The 24,922-nt window shown below is 44.1% G+C and overlaps 1 protein-coding gene and 1 long non-coding RNA gene across 4 annotated transcripts in view; both read right to left on the reverse strand.

Annotated features, from left to right (window-relative positions):
* Positions 1-24,922, reverse strand: part of MAP3K5 (mitogen-activated protein kinase kinase kinase 5) — a 179,574-nt gene that overhangs the window by 125,389 nt on the left and 29,263 nt on the right. The gene's annotated exons all lie outside the window — the stretch shown is intronic.
* Positions 20,375-23,767, reverse strand: LOC139041827 (uncharacterized). Its single transcript, XR_011497808.1, has 2 exons — positions 23,630-23,767; positions 20,375-23,237 (listed from the first exon to the last, which is right to left on the reverse strand). It is a non-coding gene; the product is annotated as an uncharacterized lncRNA (long non-coding RNA).

A 24,922-nucleotide genomic window follows, 5' to 3' on the forward strand; every position in this document is an offset into this window, starting at 1 on the left:
GAATGTGCAACCAGAATTCTCCTTCCGTGAGGGAGAAATAGATCAGACGAAATGCAGGCTAACAGCAGATTTAGGGAGACGATGCAAAGGGAAGACAGGTCAAAGGAGCTTCAAAATATTTTTTTCATGACTTAAGGGCTCTTATACAAACACAGTTTTCTTTTGGGGTCCTTCACATTTTTACATCAGAAATCAACACATGAGAAAACTGAGTCACCTCGTCCCACCCACGGGCCCCATCTGCCTCCTGCACCCACACTGTTTCCTCCTGCCACAGATGCCAGCCGCCTGCCACTCACACGGCTTTAAAATGAAGAGACAGCGAAAAACGGGTCTGCAAGAAACCAAATGAAACAGTCGCTGACGAAAAACAAGAGACATGCAAAGAAAAATACTAGCTAAGTTAAACTAGCGACAAGGGGGGCAAAACTGGTTATTTCCAGAGAATTGACTCGTGGAATTTGATGCAAAATATAATAGAAAGATTGCAGAAGGCTTTCAGAAAAGAGAGAAACTAGACATGTAAAATGAATGGGACACACAAACCAAATTATATTCGTTAGGTCTGAACATCTAAGCAGGAACAGACCCACTTGTTCTTGCATTCTGTATAGAACACTAAAAACGTTTATTTGCATCATTTTAAAATACCGTAATACACACTACCCTAACTCAGAAAAAATGGACTTTTTCTACTTTGGATTCAGATGAGTGATCTGTTCTAATAGATTGTATTCTTTTCTAAATTTATCTTTTAATTTCCATAGAATAAAATTCACTCCTCCATCGTCTGGCAAAATGTTCAAAGCTTGTGCCCAACTGAATTTTTAATTATTAAGATTATTTTCTTAGTGTCGAGGTTTGCGTGTTCTTTATATTATCCGGATATTTTTTTCTTCCTCAGATACGTGACTTGCAAACACTTTCTCCCAGCTTGTGGCTTGTCTTTTTAGTTTGTTAACAGTGTCTTCAGATGAGCAGACGTCTCAGGGCCGGCCTGGTGGCCTAGTGGTTAAGTCCAGCACACTCCGCTTTGGCGGCCCAGGCTCCGTTCCCGGGTACGGACCTACACCAATCACTGGTGGCTGTGCTGTGGCGGCGACCCACATACAAAAAAGAGGAAGACTGGCCACAGATGTTAGCTCAGGGTGACTCTTCCTTAGCAGGGGGGAACAAAAAAAAGAAGAGCAGAAGTTTCTAACTTTTATTTATCAATTTTTCTCTTTTATGGATTGTGCTTTAGGTGTGGTATCTAAAAAATCTTTGCCTTACCCAAGGTCACAAAAGTTTTCTCCTGTGCTTTTTTCTAGAAGTCGTACAGCTTCACATTTTACACTTAGGTCTGTGACCCATTCTGAGTTAATTTTTGTAGATGGTGTGAGGTGTGGGTCAAGCATCGTATTTGTTGTAAAGATTCTCCTTTCTCTGTTGAACTCCCCCTGCTTCTTTGTCAAAAATTTAACTGGCTACATTTGTGTGGGTCTATTTTTGGATTTTCTATTCTGTTCCATTGATCTGTCCGTTTGCCTTTTGCCAAACCTACATTGTTTTGACTATTCTAGCTTCATGGTAGATGCTGAAATCAGGCAGTGTGGGTCCTCCAACTGTTTTTCTGTTTTCAAAATTGTCTTAGCTTTTTAAGTTGTTCTATTTGCTTCCCTGTGGAAATTTCAGAATCAACTGGTGGCTGAGAGCAGTCAGTCGATAGCTACAAAAAAAAAAAAAAAAATCCCCCTAGGATTTTGGCTGGGATTATGTTGCATCTACAGATCATTTTAGGGAGAACTGACATCTTAAACATCTCAACATTTTCAATTAATGAATATGGCATACATCTCCATGTATTTATGCTCTTTGGTTTCTTTCATCAGTATTTTGTAATTTTCAATATACAGTTCCTGCACATATTTTGTTGAAAGTATACCTAAATATTGCATTTTTTGGAGCTATCATAGATGTATTCTTTTTAAAATTTCAAATTCCAATTGTTCATCATGAGTATATAAAAGTACAGTTGATATCTGTATACCGACCTCATATCCTGAGACTTTACTAAACTCACTTATTCTAGGAGCTTTTCTTTTCTTCATGCTTTGGGATTTTCTACACGAATAGTCAGGTAATCTGCAAGTAGAAATGGTTTCATTTCTTCCTTTCCAAACTATATGTCTTTTATGGTTTTTGTTTTGTTGTCATTGTGTTTGTTTTATTTTGCTGTGTTATAGTGGCTAGGACTTCCAGAAATACAGCATTCTTTAAACAGTAATATTTCATTATCATACTAAAGAAAATATTATCTTATAATGGCCACCTTCTGACTCAGACGGATATCTTCTCAAAAGAAATAAAATTAACATGTGAAAACCATCTTCCTTGTGAAATGATCCAAAGATATGCTGAAAATGCAAAAAAGGATATAATTATAATAAATTGAACAAACTGATACTCCACAAGCCTTGAAACCCATTTATATGAGGTACAGCTTATCCACTTTTTTCACAGACATGGACTCAGGAATGACCATGTGCCAGGCACTACGTGCTTTTCAAGTATTAACTCACTTAATCTTCATAACACCCCTTTGTGGTAGGTAATGTTATTGTTTCAGGACTCAGAGGCAGACAGCGCTTTCTTGCTGCCCAAAATCAGCTAGAAAGTGATGGGACCAGGGTTTGAACTCAGGCAGTCTGGCTGGAGAGTCCACGCTCCTAACTCTTAACTGAGCCACACCCCAGACTTTCAGGATATGGAGCTTCCAAAGATCAGAACTCAAGTGAGCTGCGAAAATAGGTTTGAGGACCAAAACATACACTCCTATAATGTATTTCATGAGTAAATGTACTTAATAACTGTCTCATGGGGCTTTTGTGGTAATATTGTGAGTAAAACTGCCACGTTAAAAAATTTAAGACTAAGTCAGTCACTGACAAGCACAAAGACGCAAAAATCTCTTATGTTTTTTCACTAAGGTGTAGTTTCTTTCCTTGTTCCAATTGAGTTAATGTTAAATGGAGCATAAAATTAGGTTTACCAGGGGTTTATTAAAGCATAATAAGTTTTTAGGTCAATAACGTAAAACTGTGGTACCTAACTGCATTTTGGGTTGTCACTGGCAGTGGTTCATGGTCTGTGTTTGTGTTTCTTTTTTAATTTAATTTTTCTTTCCTAATACCGTATCTGTTAACTATCTCCCGAGAGCTGCTGCTGCCTGTGAAAAGCAACTGAAGGAAGAAATTAATCTCTAGTTACGTTTTATTGATTCAAGTGCTGTCCTCAGGCATCAGATCACTGATGACAAACGAGAACCCAGCAGTGATCTGGCTTGTACTGTGGTCTACAACGTCTCCACAATTCCAAATCAATGGACGTTTCCCAAGTTTTCACACAGAACACCCATCCAGTCTCGACAGATCAATCCTGAAGACGACCCATTCGTGCCAATTTAATTCCACAGACATCCTGAGTGCCTCTTATACAAAAAGTTCTCTGTTATCTGCTACTGTTAATGAAAGTTAAAAGAATTAATGAGAGATGATTTTTGCCTTCTCTTGGGGGACAGAAACACGCACTGACAGGCACCGACACAGGGCAGAGGGTGGACGGTGCCAGGGAGGCGCAAGAAGCGATGCTCAGAGGCCAAGGCCAGTGCTGGTGGGATGGATGGCGGAATCCTCCGAGGGTGAGGCAGCAAGGTGGCGGCAGATTTGGAAAGTGGAGCCCCTCAAAGAACAGACGAGAAACAGCAGTCTGGGGACATCCAAGGCGGTGGAGAAGCAGCCAGGGAGAGGACGGGGGCTGGGTCAGAGAAACGCAGACAAGCTCACTAGGAAACTAAGTCATTTCCCAATGGGATTCGCACTGGGTGAACCAGGAGAGATCCACCAAGAGCAGACACTAACCCCCAAATGCTCATCTCTCCTCTGATCCTTAAGGGAACTACAACCTGCATTCCACTGGTTTTTCTCTATTAGGAATTTACAACTCATCTACTACATGGAAATTACTAAAGTGTCACTCATCACCTAAGTCTCCCAAAGGCCCCAAGTCAGTCTCCTAACATCTGGCAGGCACACGACGTCGGGAAACTACAAAACTCCCGTGGTATAGATAGACCTGTCGAAACGTTCAGGAAGGACAGAAGAATCATCTACTATCGTTGTCTGGAACTGCTCGTGGTGTGGCCATTCCTGCTATAAACTACTCCTCATTCGGCTTCACCGGTATCGCTGTGTTGTCTTGTACGTTATTCGGTTAACCCTACCACATGTAATGATACATATCTGTGTCAACAGTATATTCTGGCCCACAATTTCCTCATCGCTAAACTCCAATAAAGTATGCACGGTGACTCAAACGTGAGTCATTCTTATATTGCTAAAGCACAGGCATACACAACATCCCCAGCCCAGCCCTAATTTGCTTGTCTGATTATTACTGAGGTGTTTTCTGTCGTTGTTAATAATTTTATAAGTCATTACTGTGGGTACACTAGCATTTTGTTGTTGCTCTTGTTGTTTGTCTCCAAAAAGAGGTTATTTTGATTCATTTTTCCTTTTTAAAAAAATTTTGTTGAGGTCATCATAGTTTATAACATTGTGAAACTTCAGGTGTACACTGTTATTTGTCAGTCTCCATACAAACTTGCCCCTTTCCCCTTATGCCCACCCTCCAACCCCTTTCCCCTCTAGTAACCACTAAACTGTTCTCTTTGTCTGTGCTTATCTTCCACATATGAGTGAAATCATATGGTGTTTGGTTTTCTCTGTCTGGCTTATTTTGCTTAACATAATACCCTCAGGTCCATCCATGTTGTTGAAAATGGGATGGTTTTGTCTTTTTTATGGCCATGTAGTATTCCGTTGTGTGTGTGTGTGTGTGTGTGTGTGTGTATATCTCACATCTTCTTTATCTGATCATCAGTCGATGGGCACTTGGATAGTTTCCATGTCTTGGCTGTTGTGAATAGTGCTGCAATGAACATAGGGGTGCATATGCTACTTTGGATTGCTGATTTCAAGTTGTTTGGGCAGATACCCAGTAGTGTGATAGCTGGGTCATATGGTATTTCTACTTTTAGTCTTTGGAGAAATCTCTGTACTGTTTTCCTCAGTGGCTGCACCAGTTTGCACTCCCACCAGCAATGTCTCGGGGTTCCCTTTTCTTCACATCCTCCCCAACATTCGCTGTTTTTTTGTCTTGGTGATTTTAGCCACTCTAATGGGTATGAGGCGATGTCTCATTGTAGTTTTGATTTGCATTTCCCTGATTAGTAGTGATGTTGAACATCTTTTCAAGTGTCTGTTGGCCATCTGTATATCTTCTTCGGAAAAATATCTGTTCATATCCTCTGCCCATTTTTTGATTGGGTTTTTGTTTGAGTTGTGTGAGCTCTTTATATACTTTGGAGATTAACCCCTTGTCAGATATATGATTTGCAGATATCTTCTCCCAGTTGGTGGGGTTTTTTTCATTTTGATCATGGCTTCCTTTGCCTTGCAGAAGCTCTTTAGTCTGATGAAGTTCCATTTGTTTATTTTTTCTTTTGCTTCTCTTGTCTGAGTAGACATGGTATTCAAAAAGATCATTCTAAGACCGATGTTAAACAGTGTACTGCCTATGTTTTCTTCTGGGAGTTTCCTGGTTTCACATCTTACCTTCAAGTCTTTAATCCACTTTGAGTTAATTTTTGTGTGTGGTGTAAGATAATGGTCTACTTTCATTCTTTTGCATGTGTCTGTCCAGTTTCCCCAACACCATTTATTGAAGAGACTCTTCTTTCTCCATTGTATGTTCTTGGCTCCTCTGCCGAAGATTAGCTGTCCATAAATGTGTGGTTTTGTTTCTGGGCTCTCAGTTCTATTCCACTGGTCTGTGTGTCTGTTTTTGTACCAGTCTGAGGTGTTGTATTTTTAACTGAAAAGTGAGGCCTGGGAGGCAGGTGATCAGAGGGACATTTTTCACCTCCAGAAACTGGGCTTTAAAAAGGTGGAGCGCCACTGCACTTAGAAAAGGAGGGGCAGGTAGAAGAAAGGGGAGAAGCCTCGAAGGGGAAAAGGAGATAAGAGAGAGGGAGGAGAAGGAGGAGGAGAGAAACAGAGAGAGGAGGGAGCAGGACCAATCGAGGTGGATGTTATAAGAACCAACATCCCCTATCCAGGCTGTAACAGCCGCAAGAGCTCAGGCCATGAGGCTCCAGCGTCAGACAGGAGGGGAAGGGCACACCTACGGAGGAGGTGCCCATCTCACAAGGACCTAGAGCACAGCTCTGCCAGGAGGAGACGCAGCCTCAGAAAAGTACACCACCGAGCTGAAAAGCTGGAAGGAACCTCCCATCTCCAGTGGCCTTGAGAGGAGTGATGCACATGCAAACAGCAGGCAAACCGTTTCACGACCTCTGGTGTCTGACTCCTAATTAAGTTTCTGAATGGATGGCCTTGGACAATACCTTAAATTCTCTGAGCTCTGGTTTCCTCCACTGCAAACTGAGGATGATAACACAGGTATTTGCCGCACAAAGCTGTTGTAAGGATTATGCGTGCTCCAGGCACAGTAATCTCTCAATATGTGGTTCTTACACGGAGCGATTACAAGAAGTGGTCCTATGAAGCCCTTTGAGCCATTTATCACAAAAATGTTACTGAAGACAATGCTAATGTATCACAATACCACGTCTTCAAACCCCACAGGAATAATTACTCATAGAAATGATGCTGAAATCAAACTATGAAAGCACAGAAAGCCAACACTAAGAGTTCTGACTTGATTCTATAATCAATGGTGATTCGTCCATCTCCATGAGTTTTGAGAAGGGGTGTGGCAGGACCAAAGTTTTGGGAAGATATAGCTGGAATTTGTGGATAGATGATAGACAAAATAAACTGGAAGCTGGGAGAAAAGTCAGGAGTCATCCAAGAGAGAGTGTGCCCTCAAACTAACAGAGAGACAACCCGTGGGGAAATCTAGAGGATTTAAAGATTTGGTGGATGCAGGACAATCGGAGAAAGAATAAAACATGATTCTGCTTTGATCCTGAATGATTGAGCTGACAACATTCCACTGACACAGTAAGTGACACAAGAGGAGGAACTAGTTTTTGGTAGGAACTTGAGTTTGGATTAGGACACACTAAACTGTGTGTGCGTGTGTGTGTGTGTGTGCGTGTGTGTGCGTGTGTGTATCTAACTGACAGCTGTCATTTTGAATCTCAGTAGAGAGACTGAAGAGTGACAGTGATGGGTGGTAGTTGTAGCACCGGGTATAGATGTGACTGTCAATTCAGAGAGCATAGAAAAAAATGAGAAAGCTCCCGTGACTCAGGAAATCCCTTCCTCATTATATACCTAACAGAAACACAGACACATGTTCACCAAAAGACACGTAATGAACGTTCACAACAGCACTAGTTGTAAACCATCAACAGTAGAAGAAATAAGGTGTGCTACATACAGACAATAGATGCTACACAGCAACGAGAAGACAAAAATCTACAAACACACGCAACCCGGATGAATTTCACAGATTGTTAAAAGAATGAACTCAGACACGAAAGAGTAGGTGCTTTGTGATTCTGTTAATATGTTTTTGAACCTGATATATAAAGTCAAAACAGTGGATACTTGGGTGGGGGCAATGGTGAAAGGGGACTCGAGGGGTCTTCTGGAGAGCTCGTAAGGCTCTACTTCTCCATCTCAGTGCTGGCGACTCAGGCATGTCACTCGGTGAAAACTCACTCATTTCTGGTTAATAATTTTGCTAAGCATGTTAAAAGAGAACTATATTTAGATTCCTGTGGCCATTATGATAAATTATCACAACCTTGATCCCTTAAAACACGAGACATTTATTCTTTCACAGCTCTGGAGGCTGGAAGTCTAAAATCAAGGCGTCAGCAGGGCCAGGGCCAAGCTAGCTCCAGAGGCTCCAGGGGAAATCGGTTCCCTGCCTCTTCCAGAGTCTGGCGGTTTGGGGTGTTCCTGGGCCCGTGGTGTGTGCACCTGTGGTGTCAAACTGCTTTCCACCTCTCTCTTATAGAGACACTTGTGATGGCATTTACCCATCCAGGTAATCCAGGATCATCTCATCTCAAGATCCTTAACTTAACCACACCTGCAAAGACTCTTTTACAAATAGGGAAGCATTCACAGGTTCCCGGGTTTTGACACAGATATGGGGCGTAGGGGCAAGGTCACTGTTCAGCCTACCACAGGATCAGAGAGAGCCCTGATGAGGGAGGTGAGTACAGCAGGACTAAAGATGGCGGAGGAGAGGTGAGGAAACGGAGGCAATAACACAGACGATTCTCCGGAAGACTGGAGGAAAAGGAAGACGACTGACATTTACTACGGTCCACAGCAGGAAGTTTTACATTCAATGAGGAAACCGAGGAATCAGACAACACTCGACTAGGACAGAATAGCCTAAAGGTTTGTAGTTTTAGGATGGTGCGCTTAAACATCAGTAGAAAGATTAAGATTTTAAAGGGGGGGTAATCAACAGAGATGATCTCCATATTCTTAGATGAGACATGGATGGGCTCCAACGTGAAGGAAAAGCCGACCTTGGAAGAACGGAGGGATAGTTTAAGGGCAAGAAGAAGGCAAGTGATAAAAGGGAAAGACCAAGAAATAATGAAGTGGCAGGAGGAACACTGAGGTCCTTCAGTTTAGGTGGTGACACTTGTCGGATAGAGCTGGGGTGCTGGTGGTCAACACAGAGGGCACCCCATCCAGGGATGGCAGAGACAAGCCTGCATCCCGTAGACATCACTGGGAACATGCATGAAGGCAGGACTCCCCCTGCTCTCGGAAGCTGTGACCCCAGCACGCTCCCTTCTGAGAAGGAATTTATGTTAGTGGTCCTGTCACTTGTGATGGTCAGAATGTTAACGATCACAGCAACAGAAGACGTGAACCCAAGCCTGATAAGAACCAAAAACTTTATTTTTTTCCTTACTTCTGTCTGCCTACGATGAGGTTAAAGGAGCATATGATGAAAAGAGGGAAAAGAGAGAACAGATTTCTATTTTATTCGGCTTACTGACCACAGACAAAAGCCTTAACCAGACATTAAAATCTCAGTCTTACAAATGAATATTCTTGGTCACAGGAAGACTGGGCTCACAGAGTCCTTCCTCCTAGTAGAAGAAAAGAAGTTCAGGCTCACGGCATTTGGATGGTGGTTTCGTAAGAGTCATCAAGGGAGCCCCATAAACACCCTACCCAGATTCCGTCTTCCTGGAACCCCCATCTCAGTGTGCAAGGAAAGCACAGACGTCACATCCTGTATCTTTGCTGCAGGTAATTTACACAGTGAGTTCCCGGCCACAGACACGCGGGCCCTATGCAATTCTCCTTGTTAAAGAAATACAAAGACCCTGCAACAAGAAGTGCTATTGTCTCTCCAAGTTAAAATAGAGCCTCATCTATATCTTAAGAATTTGTTTTTTAATGTTGTGGCAATAACCGACAGACCTGGTCATGATCTGTAGAGTATGTAACATAAGAAAAGTCCATATGAACCCTGAGGTTTACAGGGTGACAGTCCCAGGCTGCACATTATGAGTAGAAATGGGACATGGGGCTGCTTGGATGGTAAAAATTTCTATATCACCATCAACAACTATTTTTCTCCTTGAAATTATTATATTTCCTGAAGGTATACTGGGTTTAAGAATCTATAATCATAAATCTAGATCTCTATAAGCCCATTTTATGTAATAAGTTTCGGTCCTCAAGTGATCACTCTATTTTCATTAAAGAGCTATTCATGAAAATTTCGAGCAGGCTTTTTGAGAGGTTACTACAGTTTTTACTGTGGCTACAGTGCATGCCATTCTCGTAGATCTGTCACAATTAATTTTAATTAAATCATCAAACCCGTCTGCGTGTATGCTTCAGTGGAGCTCCCAAGTACACAGCCTGGCCCTTTGTGACACGAGAGGCCTCCTGCCAGCCCGAACTGATAATCCACCTCATGTAACTGGCACCCGTGTAAGCTGTGTAAGGTTCCGAGAGTTGGTTTGTGACGATTTTTAAAGGAAATCTGATTGTTCCTGGTAGATGTGCACCATAAGCTACGCACTCTTCTCTAATCGTTTTATACCTTTACAGCTTATTCACACAGAGGCAGCCAAGGTGCCCAGGGAACCCCTCGACATTATTTGATAGCAAAATTCCCCAGCAAAAACGGCTGTGGCAATTCTATTTGTGTTTGAGGTTGTTCTGATTTAAGAAGAGATTTTTCTCACTCTGTCTAGGCAAACAGCTGGAGTGGATGTGCGTTACGTCTACACAAACAATAAGGTACTAAAGCCGTGTGACACAGGGATACAACCAACAAAATTCAGACTACGGAAACTCCTACAGGAGAAATGACCAGGTTTCCTCAATAAAAATATTACAGAAGGTGGGGGAGAGAGAAGGAGGGAGGTAGTAGACATTAAAAGAGATTTAAGGGACATTATCAAATTGTAATGTATAGACCTCATTTGGATTGTGATTAAGAGAAACTTCAAAAAATCATGACATTGGGCCAGTCCCTGCAGACTAGTTGTTAAGTTTGGCGCACTCCGCTTCGGCAGCCTTGGGTTCGCTGGTTTGGATTCTGGGCGCAGACCTGCACACTGCTCGTCAAGCCATGCTGTGGTGGCGTCCTACACGGAAGAGCTAGAATGACCTACAACTAGAATACACAACTATGTACTGGGGTTTTGGGGAGAAAAAAAGAGGAAGATTGGCAACAGACATTAGCTCAAGGCCAATATTCCTCACCAAAAAAAGCAAAAAAAAAAAAAAGCAAGGTAAATTTAATCCTATATGAAAACAAGAAAAAAAGTGAATTGCTAGTGTATGGCACCAGACAATACATGTATTCTTTATCAAAGAGCGTCACTCCCCATGCAATAAGAAATTTAATTGCAAGCCATAAACACCAGATCGTTTCTGCTGTAGAAAGGATACAGGTAGTAAAAAGAAAGAAATTCAGCTTACACACCACTTGCTCAGCAGAGACAGTTACTACCCCTGATGAGCAGGCCAGTTTGAAAGGTTTTTTCCTTCTTGCTTTTATGGTCATCAGCTCTGGTACTTACAAACCCAACTGGAGCTGAGAAGTGTGCGTGAGCGCTGGGAAGCTCCACCGGGCTCCAGGCTTCTTAAAGTGTTGACGAGTGGAAACCTCTCTGAGTCAGAACCATCGACGTCTCTAAAAGATGCTTTTGCTTTCTTCATGCCCTGTCAAAGCCACTTTCAACACTAATAAATACGACATCTAGCCCAAATGTGCACTAGTTTTCTTCTAATTTACACATTTTCTTCTATGAGTATGTGCAATTCTTCAACACAACAGATGTGTCAACGTGACTGTGCCAGCAATGATCCCACTCCACAGCTTACGTGTTGACATTCCATTTGTATGCAACAATTCATTTGTGGGGGTTTTAAAACTTCTTTCTTGAGGATGATCTCTTAGAGAGAATGAGTGGAATTAAAACCATTCAGTGTTACAGAATGCTTTTATTGCTGACGGACTTAGGCGGCTGAGCTTAACTGACTGCAATGAAATCGTCTGGGTCCTTTTCCTTCCAACTAAAATTAAATGTCAGTCTTAAGCAGTTCACTCACTGTCTCGGAAAGTGAAGGTTTGTTTTAACATGACAGATTAATGTGATGATAAAAAAAGTCACTTACAAAAGGAGCTTTCGGTACATCTAAAAAGCCAGCCACACAAGGATGAAGACAGGGAGGAAGAGACCCCCTCACCAGCCCCCCCTGGGAAAAACGGGAGAAGCCTGTCCCACAGACTCAGCAGTGCACCAGGGAGGAAAAGACACAGCAGCCCCCTTTGCAATACCCGTTGAGTCCTGCTCTCCTCGGAGCCAGCCCACAGCTTCGTATCGCACGACCCTGGAGGCTGCACTTTCAACCCGTCATCACAGCACCTGGGAACGCTCCCTTCACTCTGCCCTCAGTTTGCTTATTCTAATAAGCATTTATCATCTACCCTGTGCAAGGTACTGGGGAGGGGTCAAAGAAATCAGCACCAGCCCTTCAACAAGTTTATAATCTTCAAGTGCACACGAGCTGCGGAAGCCCAAGGTCAAAAGAAACACACGTGACTGTTCCATGAGCAGAGAACAAGGAGTGATCAATCCTGACGGGGTCTCCAGGAAGGCCTGCAGGGGCAACAGCTGGGGAGCCAGGCTTGTGCAGCGGCCGTGCCTCAGCGCCGAGGCTGGGAGGAAGGGCCTCTGGCTCCTCCGTGATGGCATTATAGAGCAGTCTCTCTCTGCCAGAAACACTGCTCCAGCACCTAGGAATGGCCACGGGCACCACCACCGACTCCCTGAGGAAGGCCTTCTCATTCTGTCCGTCTGGTGTTCCTGCACGAAGTTTACAGGAGTGAAAGAAATTGCACAATCATGTTTTTGGAATCCTTTTCAGTAAACACTTTTTTCTTACTAGGAAGAGAAAGTTCATCTTGCCTGTGCCTTTACGCAGTCTGAGTTCCCTTAATAAACACACTCCTCGCCCACAGTGGCACTTGGATGCCGGTGTCATCTATCTTCCTGACTCTCCTGACCCAGGGCGAGCTTCGGCCCCTTCCCATGTCACGGCTCCCTCCACTCGCAGTCCGGGGCCTGCCTGTGCACTAGAAGCCAGGAGGTGCCTAAACGTGGAACATGAACCCCGGAGAGGAGGCTTCTGATGGCACGGAGACCACGTTTCATTCATATCGCTGAAGCAGGAGAGACAAACGAATCACAGAGGGTCTCCTGGGCAGCACCCCGCCAAAATGGAAGCCCCCAGACCACTACCACAGCTACAGAGCATTCAGAGGAGCACAAAATGTGGATTCGCCAGAGGCACTAACCAAACTAATTCATTTCAAGGAGAGCTACACAGCTCCCGAATTCTCAGCTTTGGCTTCCATCTGTGTATGAACGATCAGGAAGAGAAAGAGCCAAAAGGCACGGCGACGGTGAGGTGAGTTCAGGCAGCCCGAACACCTGCACGCCGAGCAAGCTGCTTTAATCATGGTTTTCCTCTTTTGGCATCGACATCTTCCTCCGAGGGCCTGTCTTTGTCCTCCTCATGTGCTTCTGCTGTTTACTCACCATTTCTCACTGAAAATATCCACGCGGGGTCAAGTTTCTCTTAGACATCAGCAAGCCAGAGCTGGTTTTAAAGCAGACCACGCGTCCCCTGAGGCTTGGACTGAAAGTTCCAAATGCTCTCTGGGGACTGGTTTAAACCAGGCAGCCAAATTGGAAAGACTGCACTCTCCCCGGTTATTTCTACTCCTGTGTGGTTTCCTCAAGAACAAAATCAAGACAATGAAAAGAGAAGAACAGAAAAACCACCTGAAATTCCACCATCCACAATCCCACCACTATTAACCCAGACGCTATTTTTACTGATTCCTGAATTTGTTTTTATGTTAGCTTGCTTTTAGAAAAAGTATCACACAGATTATTTTCTTAAGCTGCCAGATCTTCCTTCTGTGCCTATTGTCATAAACAGATCAGTGAAGAGGAGCCTGAGTGTTGAATAACAACGGAGCAATTTTCTGCCATTTATTTGGATCCCATCACTCTGAAGAGGAGCTACATGTTTTTACTTTTCTTAGAAACGAGAGTTAAATTAAAATGGTGAATGTTTTTCACTCCTGGAGCCACCATCTACTTCATGCTGAATGCCCCGTACCGCTTGTCGCATCCCGCTGTAATACACGCACTTGCTCTTCCATCAGGAGGGCTGACTCGCTTAAAGCTAAATGGACCATCAACACGACCCCAGCAAGGGGACCCTCCTCACCAAACCTATGAAATAATAAAACTATATCCAGGTAAGCGATAAAAATTTAAATGCTGCCAACTCTCAAAAATATAGTATATCTAGTCCTCAGTATCAAAGAGATAAACCATGATACGCATCTAAATGATCCACTGTTAAAGTTGATCACATGGAGATAAGAGCCTTTCTGTCTATTTCCTTCTGAGCTTTTCCCCACACAATTATCATATATACACACACACCCCACGTGGTACAGCTGCAAAACTGCAATTATTCAAAAATGATGTTCCAATCATAACCACTTCTAACTGCAAACTGTATCTGGGGAAGCCTGAATACAATGTTCATAATTTGCTGTTGAACCAAGAGACTAAAAGTCTCTGTTCAAACATCTACAAAAAACCTACAGCTAACATCATACCCAAAGGTGAAAAACTAGAAGCTTTTCCACTAAGATCTGGAACAGGGCAAGGATGTCCCCTCTCATCACATCTTTTCAACATCCTACCAGAAGTCCTAGTTAATGCAATTAGACAAGAAGAGGAAATAAAAGGTATACTGATTGGGAATGAAAAAATAAATCTTTGCAGATGACATGATTGTCTACATAGAAAATCTGAAAGAACTGACCCAAAACGCCTAGAACTTATATGTGATTATAGCATATAATTCATATAGCATATAATCCTGGCTGCAGGATTCAAGGTCAATAAACAAAAGTCAATCGCTTTCCTATGTGCCAGCAATGAACAAACAGAATTTGAAATTAAAAACACAATGCCATTTATGTTAGGACCCTCAAAAATGAACTATTTAGGTATAAATCTAACAAAATATGTACAATATCTATATGAGGAAAACTATAAAACTCTGATGAAAAGAAAATTAGAACTAAATAAATAGAGAGATATTCCATGTTCATGGATGGAAGACTCAATATTGTCCAGATCTCAGTTCTTCCCAACTTGATCTACAGATTCAATACAATCCCAAACAAAATCCTGGCAGGTTACTTTGTGGATATTGACGGATTGATTCTAAAGTTTGTACAGAGAAGCAAAGGACCCAGGACAGCCAACACAATAGGGAAGAACAAAGCTGGAGGACGGACGCTATCCTACTTCAAGACTTAACTATGAAGCCACCGTAACCAGGACAGTGTGGCACTGGTGAAAGGACAGACAGACAGATCAATGGAATAGAACAGAAGCCCAAGACGGACCCACAAAAATACAGTCAACTGATCTCTGACAAAGCAGCAAAGGTAACACAATGGAGCCAAGATAGTCTTTTCAACAAATGGGGCTGGAACAACTGGACAGACACATGCACCAAAAAAAGAAAAAAAAAAAAAAGAATCTGGAAACAGACCTTAACCTCTTCACAAAAACTAACTCAAAATGGATTGCAGACCTAGACGTAAAAAAGCAAAACTATCAAAATCCTAGAAGATAACATAGGAGAAAATCTAGATGACCTTGGGTATGGCAATGACTCTTTAGAAATGACACCAAAGGCATGATCCATAAAAGAAATAATCAGTAGCCAGGACTTCACTAAAATTAAAAACTTCTGCTCTGCGAAAGATACTATTAAAAGAATGAGAAAACAAGGCATACACCGGGAGAAAATATTTGCAAAAGACACATCTGATAAAGGACTGCTATCCAAAATACACAAAGAACACTAAGAATCAAAAATAAGGTAACAGCCAGATTAAAAAATGGGCAAAAGATCTGAACAGATACCTCACCAAAGGAGATATGAAGACGGCAAGAAGGCATACGAAAAGATGCTCAACATCATATGTCACTAGGGAATTGCAAATTAAAACAATAATTAGGTACCACTATACACCCACTAGAATAGCTAAAATCCAAAACACTGACACCAAACGCTGATGAGGATGGAGAGCAACAGGAACTCTCATCCATTGGTGGTGGGAATGCAAACTGAAACAATCACTTCAGAAGTCTGGTAGTTTCATAGGAAACTAAACATACTCTTACCATTCGATCCGGCAACCACACCCCTTGCTATTTACCCAATGGAGTTGAAAACTTACATCCACACAAAAACCTGCAGACAGATGTCGAAAGCAGCTTTATTCATCGCCAAAACTTGGAAGCAACCAAATGCTCTTCAGTAGGTGAAAGGATAAATAAACTGTGGTCCATCCAGACAATGGAATATGATTCAGCACTAAAAAGAAATGAGCAATCGAGCCATGAAAAGACATGGAGGGGCCTTAAATGCATACTACTAAGTGAAAGAAGCCAATCCAGGGAGGCTCCACACTGTATGGTTCCAACTCTATGCCATTCTGGAAAAGGTAAACCTCTCAAGACAGGAAAAGGGTGAGCGGTCGTCATGGATTAGGGAGGAGGGCAGGATGAACAGGTGGAGCACAGAGGACTTTCAGAGCAGTGAAACTATTCTGTGTGATACTATAATGGTGGATACGTTCTCAAAACTCAGAACGTACAACACCAAGAATAACCCCAGCGTAAACCGTGGACTTTGAGGGCTAATGATGCGTCAATATAGGTTCACGGATTGTAACAAAGGTACCACACTGGTCGGGGATTTTGATTGTGGGGGAGACTGTGCTGGTGTGGAGGCAGGGGGTATTTGGGAAATTTCTGTACTTCCTGCTCTATTTTGCTATGAACCTAAAACTGCTCTAAAAAAAAGTCTATTAAAAAAAAAAAAATCCTGGATGCCCCTCCCAAAAAAGGCTGTGTCCATGCTGTCAGGGTTTATGAAGAGGGCTCCTCTGGCAGGAGCCACGGAGCTCCCACAGACATCCTAAGATCGTGCTGGAAGGAGGAGCTGGTCCACCAGCACACTGCAGAACCCAGCGGCTCCCGGCCGACAGCAGGCAGCAGGCACCTTCGGCCCACGGGCCCCAGTGTGCGCAGGCATCCACACGCACACAGCCCCCAGCCCCACGCTGCGGGTCCTCGTCAGAGGGAGAGCAGCTGCAAGGCCCAGTTACGAAAGGATGATTCACAGCCTTGGCTGCACGCTGCGATCACCTAGGAGCTTCGAACAACACTGAGCCTGAGAACTCCCTCCACAGAGCCTCACTCACTGGTCCTGAGAACTCCCTCCACAGAGCCTCACTCACTGAGCCTGAGAACTCCCTCCACAGAGCCTCACTCACTGGTCCTGAGAACTCCCTCCACAGAGCCTCACTCACTGAGCCTGAGAACTCCCTCCACAGAGCCTCACTCACTGGTCCTGAGAACTCCCTCCACAGAGCCTCACTCACTGAGCCTGAGAACTCCCTGCACAGACCCTCACTCACTGAGCCTGAGAACTCCCTCCACAGAGCCTCACTTACTGGTCCGGGGTGTGGCGTGGGCGTCAGGATTTTCAGAATCAATAAGGTTGAGAACCAGCAATCTGGAAGCTCATTTACAGATGCTCGCTCATCCGTCAACCATGCAACTTGTCCAGAAGCAAAGCACAGGCTGCCTATTTCAGCATTTTGACCCATTATTGTGCTCCTTAGAAATTTTGGCAACAAACATTCATTTGCGCACTAATGGATATAAGTGGCTCTCCTGATGAAGACCAGTGTAGGCCATGTTTGGACGGAACCCAGTTCTTCTGCTCAGAACGCTGACAGCACAGCAGTTGGCATACACTTGGCAGTTATTAAATATTTTTATTTTTTGAGCAATTTAATTGGAGCTTGTGCATCTGTTATGTATCCTGCTCAGAAAAGTTCCTTTAAATTAGTTGAATAAATGACTACTTTTCCCTTTTCCTATATCAGATTATTTAAAACGGGATAAACGTAATTATAATCAAGTATTGCACCAATACACACATTTGGGGGAAGACTAGTTTCTCTGCAATTCAACTTCCCACCCTCAACACACGACGGCACTTTTCAATAACGAGGTAACACTGATGTGGCCTAGAAAAGAGGCTGTGTGACGGCACATGCAGAGCTCAAGGGAAGGCCAGCAGCTCTGTGCCCCTGGTGGCCGTGGGAGGATGCTGATCACCCTCACTGACCCTCTTTCTCCCCTCCTCTGAGCTGGGAGCACAGGAATGCCAGGACTCCCAGGGCGCCCACAATCCCAACCATGACAATCACAAAACCCTATACACAAGGTGGACTTTGAACACGAGTCCCTTCATTCATGAGCGTGGCTCTTGCTGCTGTCTCCGTCTTCATTTTCCCGCAGGTTTGCCTCAGGTTTCCGTCGACTGCTTGCTCCTCGCTTCCCAGTTACGCACAGAGCAAAAGGGCACACACATGAGAAAAAGGGGAATCTGTGTGCTATTCTGCAGTACTATTTTCAGTAAGGGCATACATTCTCTGTCCTGTATTGAAGCAGGTAAATTAACCCAGATAATTTCAAGGTTAGTCAGTGTAATCCAGTGATTTCTTAGTTCCAATCCAAGTTAATAACTTAACATCAGGTTGATCTCTAAGGTTCCTTCTGGCTCAAACCCAGATTGATTCTGGGGAGTCTGCTCACGGGATTTAAGTTGTAGAGGGGGCGCAGCCTGGAAGCAGGGAAGGGGGAGCAGAGGGTCGCGCTGGGAGGCCAGGTGTGAGTTGAGGATGTCTGAACGGGGGGGAAGCAGTAATGATGGAAAGAGACAAGGAGCTTCCAGGCCCATTTTGGAGGATCATCAGATACTTAAAACAATTTTGTATCTAAACTTGACTTCCCCAATAGAACAAATATTTCCCATGGTAAATACAGCAGGTTCACGGCCTAACATTCACTTAATAAGGTTTCCCTACGTCTACGTTATGAAAAAACTGGGCAGAAAGGAATCAAATGCAAAAATAGAAAGTTTTGAATGGGCAGAAAAATGCAAACATGTTCGTTTCTAGGTCTGTGAAAACGATACACATAGGAGAAGATAATCTAGACAACACATCTGATTATGAGGGTTAGTTACAGCACTAATGACAACTTAAGCAGAGAACTAGGAGTTTCTAGGACTGCCCCCTGGAGATCTGGCCCAAGGGTCTCCCTGGGACAAAACGGCCAGCGAAGCACTGCCCACCAGAGAGAGGACCGTGTATAAAACTGCAAATGGTTGCATCCTAATCCTGTCTTAGCAGGAAGCTGGGCCCACCCCTATGGAGAAAACCACACAGGGCTCAATTCCCACGAAAGGGAGAGAAAAATCTATGTATGATCACTGTTCTTAAGAGAAAAAAACAAAAAATAAATAAGTATGCATAATCATCTTTCTTTTTTGCAAGAACAACAAAAATCGAAGAAAAGGATTTGCAGAAATCCCCCAGTTCTCCCAGAGGCCTTGGCTTGAGCACCCTCTGTGCTCCAAGGATGGTCCGCTCGCTACAGACATGCAAGTAGAAGAACTGCACTCCACTGCCGGAACATTCAAATTCTTTTTAAAATTCTTCTTTATATGAGTGCAAAATCTCTCTTTAACTTCTACTCATTCATTGTTTCTACTTCCACTTTCCTAAAGCTACACTGAAAAAATCCGAATTCCCCTTCCTCTAAAAGCCTTCAGACATTTAAGGACAACCTTGGCATCCCGGACACTTCTTCTCCAGATTACACGGCCCTAGTCCCTTGATATGGCTCAGGGTTTCCCGATCTATCACCATGCTCACTCTCTGGATCCTCTGGCTAAGGAACAGAGAGGCAGCAGAGGACCCATAAAAGGGTTTTCCGGGGTGAAAGGAGGTAGAACGACATTCAAAGTGTAACTCACAGAAGTGATTAACGTCAAGACGGGACATGCTGACAGTGGATCAAAGGCTGAGAAGTGGAGCGTGTTTAGCTATTAACAGATCATCAGTAGGTTAAAAACAACAACTGGGGAGTGACTGGGAGATGATGAAGTAAAAACAGCGAGTGCAGACCAGCGTCCTCAGACGTCCTGTGGACACGCATCACTGGCAGATCTGTTAAAAGTCAGGCTCTGATTCGGCTGTGGGAGGGGTGAAGAGCCTGCCTTTCCACGAGCACCCAGGGGACGCCGTGCTGCTGGGGCAGGGAGCACTGGGGAGCGCAGCCTCGCTGTAAATCCACGAACAGGACAAAAGGGATGTTTTAAGCACACGACGAGGCCAACTTCAGCCAGCATGGCAAATACTGTTATAGAAAAAAACCCAGGCCCATCAGATATATGGTGGCTCTTTGGGGGCAAAAACATCTATTAATATAATCAAAAAGGTTTCAAAATGCTACGTCTCTGAAAGAAGCACATTTCCATTTTCTGTCCCCAAATGAGAAATCATCAATCAAGCAGTATCCCGGGTCATCTGTGGAGCTGTGACTGCATACAGGTGACGCAGACGGAGTAAAGTCACCCATTTCCCATCCTCACCCAGGTGTCTTGACCCCACCTGTCTGCACCAGGCACGAACATCTTAGCTGACAAGCTTCCTGAAATGTACTCAGATGAAGGAGGCGCCTGGAAAAATGTCAATATTTACCTATATAAATTTAATGTTTATGTAATATTAATATAGGTAAATAATATTATATGAGGGCAAAATATATATATTCTCACAAGTGGATCTTGTAACTATCCATAATGAATCCCAAATACGTCCATTTAGCGCATTTACACAAATAATGCATTTATTTAGAAAAGAAATGAAGCAGAAACTTTTCTTTGAAAAGAAAGTGGGGAGGGGTTCTTTACAAAACACGTGCAAACAATGGCACAGGGCAAACGAAATCTGAGAAAATACGTAACACACTACATAATATCAATAAGTCTTTTCTAAAGAAATAATGAAAATGAAACTGAAATTAAATTACAGAATTTAACACGACATAGCACAATAAAAAATATCTTTGAGATTAAGACAAAAATCAAAGGCAAATTTAAGGAAGTTAAAAGTTGAAGTAGGTATTTTGTAGAAACTGGTCAAAAATGAGAGAACTACTACCACAAAAAGGGTGTAGAATACTTTAAAACAGCTTTCAGGGGCTGGCCTGGTGGCGCAGCGGTTAAGCGTGCACGCTCTGCTTCTCGGTGGCCCGGGGTCACCGGCTCAGACCCCGGGTTTGGACACGGCACCGCTTGGCAAGCCATGCTGTGGCAGGCGTCCCACATATAATGTAGAGGAGGACGGGCACGGATGTTAGCACAAGGCCAGTCTTCCTCAGCAAAAAGAGGAGGATTGGCAGCAGTTAGCTCAGGGCTAATCTTCCTTGGAAAAAAAAATAATAACAAAATAGTTTTTTTTTTAATTAAAAAAAAACAGCTCTCAATAAGCAACACCAATTAAGCTCTTGGACACCTGCTATACATATATATATTTTTTTATAATTAAGGAAGAAAAATTCAGCCAGTGGAAGATGTTCATATCTTTCAGATATTTCAGCTATAGGCCAGTTATTGATCTTTGTTAAGAAATAAAAGTGGAACAATAAAGAAAATTATGTAATATGGTTGAAAAGTTGTAAAATAGCAAAGCTGACAATTATTGGGATCCCACTAGGGTACCTGTTAAGGTCACCAGTGAAAATCTAATGACTCCACGATACTGGTTGGCAGCTGCTGCTGCTGTCTACTGTGACCTAGCCTTTAGTGTCTCAGGACATTGTCACACCCACAGCTGGATGACCCTCTTCATCACCTACATGCTCACTCATCTTCCAAAAGGCTGAGCTCAAACATGACCTCCTATTGGATCTTCTGCCACCCAGAGAACCAAGTCTGGTTTGTAATTACCGTGAACTCAGAATCTGTCATTTATTTATCAGTCTTGTCCAACAGGACGTGAGCTTTCAGGCAGAGAACGGGTCTAATTCATCCCGCACCATATAAGCCTACGAGGATGTTGACTGAGCGATGGGGTGAATAATGCTGGGAGCCCGAGCCCAGGGATGAAGGAGGCCCATGGTGCTGTGCTTTGCCGCACTCCCCACCCGGTATTTAAGGGGCTGCCCAGTGCTGTTCGCCGTGAGCAGCTGCATCCGTAAACCACCTGTGCTGCTCCTTTCAAATTCATCCTCTTCCAACTTATAAACATGCAAACAACCAGTCATGATACACATGCCCCTGTCCCAACACACTTATCAAAGCAGACAGCAGAGACAGGCGTGGTCACCCGCTGAGCCCGGGGAGAGTCACGGCCTGCTCGCCGTCCTTCCGCTTCCATCAGCTAATACAGAATGGTCCAGAGACGTCCAGCAGACCTCTGAGAGACAAGGAGCCCTCTTCTCGTGCCCGTGAGGCGCTGCAAACCACTGCCGAGGAGCAAAGCTCCCCTTGATGAGGGGCGGACTGCTGGAGCTCACGAAGCACTTCACTGTTTTTGTTGTTGAAAATAATTTGCCAAATGACCTTGTCCCAAGGTCACGCAGCATCTTCAGATAGATTTAGAATGTGTTGCCCTTAAAAGGTATTTCTGAATGGAGACTTTGTTTTCTGACTGAGGCTTTTTTTTTTTTATTTATCTTTAGTTTCAATTGATGGGAAGAAAAGGTCTTAAACTTGACGTTTTCTGTTATTCTCATTCCATTTTCTTCCTCTTTCTAAAGAAAGTAGTTCTACAATCCTTGTCCTGCACTGTGTTTACGCAATCGTCTCCGACCTCTGAGGGCCAACTACTAAATGCAAAATTTTCCACTCCTCTCCTCACTGAGCATCTCAGGGATGTTAAAGCTCTGGATTTTCTGATGTAACTTTCCAACTTTGCTTGTCAGAATGACTAAACAGAGTTTGCTCCTCTCTGGGGGGACCCTTGTTAGGTCTGATTTTCTCACGACTTCTCACCCCAGTGGCAGCGTGTCTTCCGTGTTCCCTTCCTGGCTGCTGGCCCCTCCAGGGCAGCGCTCCTCTGCTCCCGCAGAAATCTGCTTGGCACATCTGCTTCCCCTGGGCTCTGGCCGCTCTTCTGCCTGTGATGCCGCCACCATCATTCCCGTCTCGGCCACAGAGAGGCCTGCCGCCTGCAATCCTCCCACACATGTGAAGCATTTATTTGGGGATTACGGTCACGGCTTTCTGCAGTTTAAAGCTGGGATTAGTAAAAGGAACTGAACTCCAGATTGCATTACGATAGCTCACGGGAATCCGTGAGAGGTGGGGTTTACCAGCAACAAAGAACCACGGAAGCAACCACTGACAGAAATGTTAAATACGGTTATGAGGACTTTGGCCAAATATAGTAATGATTTTCACAAAGAAACAGACTGGCAGAAAAAGACTTGCTATTTCTTCCTTCCATCCAATGAACGTGAAAATGCCAAGATGCCTCTGAAGGTGGAAATCGGCTGCAGGCACGGCCTGCAGGTGCTGGATCAAGGACGCCTTCCCCTCCCAGCCCCACTCGACAACCACACAGCCACGTTCCACGAAGTTTAAAACGACAACCTCGGCCTAGAAAGGCTGTCAGCGCAGCTCGGGAAGAAGACAGCGTGTTGCTCTGTTTCTTGTTTTCTGGCACGGAGCAGTACTTCCCAGCCCAGGCTGCTGAAGAAGGGATGTGGTTATACAGAAAGTAGATCTAGGCTTGCCTTCTTGTAAGTCGACCCACCAAACGCATAAAATATCAAAAACACGCTGACTTAAAAGAAAGCAGCTAAGCCACTGCCACTTTCAGAAGTTACCACCCTAGAAACCCAGGTGAGCCTTGCTCTGACTATGCCTCGATGGACCCCATGGCAATCACTCGGGTTCTTGCTAAATCTATGGTATAATTTTAAATCTTTATTTACTTTTAGCTCGTCGTCTTCTCAGCGAGCTTCAAACCTTCAAAGAAAGATCTGTAGGTTCACTCCCTGCCTCCCTCCGTCCACCCCTCGCTCTCCCTCCCTCCCCCACGCAGTCAGGTGTTCCCACAATCATCAACCACCGCTCACCTCCCTGGCATGGTTCTAGTGCTGGTGCTAGTGAGCCGATCAAGCCAGAGTCTCTGCTCTCAGAGGCTCACAGTCTAGTGGGGGAGGAGAATTTTAAACAAATCTGCTACATTTCAAATCAATAAGGCCGTATTAGAAATAGGGACGGTGCAGAGGAAGCAATGTGATGGGAGAGACCAGCTCCTCCTCTGGAGGAGGAGGGACGGGGGGCGGGGGGTGTGGGGGAGGTAGGAGCCGGGGGTGTGCAGCGCTTCAACTGCGTTCAGAAGTTCAGAAGCACGATTTCACCCAAGGATGGAGGGGAAGGGTGCTCTAGACAGGAGAAATAGTGCAAAGGCAGAGAGCTGTGAGAGGGGAGATCTTCAGCGTGGCTGGGACAGTGGCTGGAGGTGAGGGAGGCAGAGGTCAAGCTGGGATTCAGGCGTTCGAGTCCCAGTGTAGGGTTTTAGAAGGCAAGCTCTGCTCCCTCTGCCTGCAGCACGCTCCTCCCCATCTCTGCTCTCTGCGTGGCCCCTTGCCATCATTTCGCCCCGTTCCAGCACCACCTCCTCACATTTCCCGCCACTCCACCTGGCTCTAGCATGCCTCTGTCCCAGAAGGTCTTATTTTTTTCTGCATGGTCCTTATCCCAACAGGGAGTCCTTATTTGTTTATTTGTCTGCTTGTTTACTGAGTGACATTTTTCTAAGACACTGGAGGACCCTCAAATGTTACACAAAAGAATGTCTACATTTTAAGTAATTTTTCTTATGTGGGAAGCTTGTATTTAAATAAATCTGAGTCATCAACCCATTAAAACAGAAAGAGGCCTTTATTGATTTTCTCCTGTGATTAGTGAATTCCCCACCTTCTCTCTCCATGAAACTAGATGAACCTAGTCAGACGGCAGCAGTGCTCCCTCTGGGGGGGTGGGTCACCAGTGTGTCGGTGAAAGCACCGTGGGAACAGCATCAGGACAGTAAGGACGGGACATAGATCTTTCTTGGCCTCAACAGGTTATAGATTACAGAAAGGGAAATTCTGTGGTGATAAGGGAACATGACCACACATCGATTTTTTTCCCCTGAATCTAAAAGGATTAAAAAGCATTTCGATAATCTTGTTAAAATCCTCTAAAAAGCAAGGCGCAGTATTAAATGATGATGTATAGTAATAACCTGAACACTATCCTTGGGTCAAGTGAAAAGGTATCCACTGAATGTGCATTCACCCTCCCGCAAACATCCTGTCATGATTTGTTGGGGCATTTGTGCTAGGTCTGAACAAAACACGAAGATGAATCAGACCTCAGGC

Source organism: Equus asinus, chromosome 24 (assembly GCF_041296235.1).
Source record: "Equus asinus isolate D_3611 breed Donkey chromosome 24, EquAss-T2T_v2, whole genome shotgun sequence".
In the NCBI taxonomy this organism is placed as follows: domain Eukaryota; kingdom Metazoa; phylum Chordata; class Mammalia; order Perissodactyla; family Equidae; genus Equus; species Equus asinus.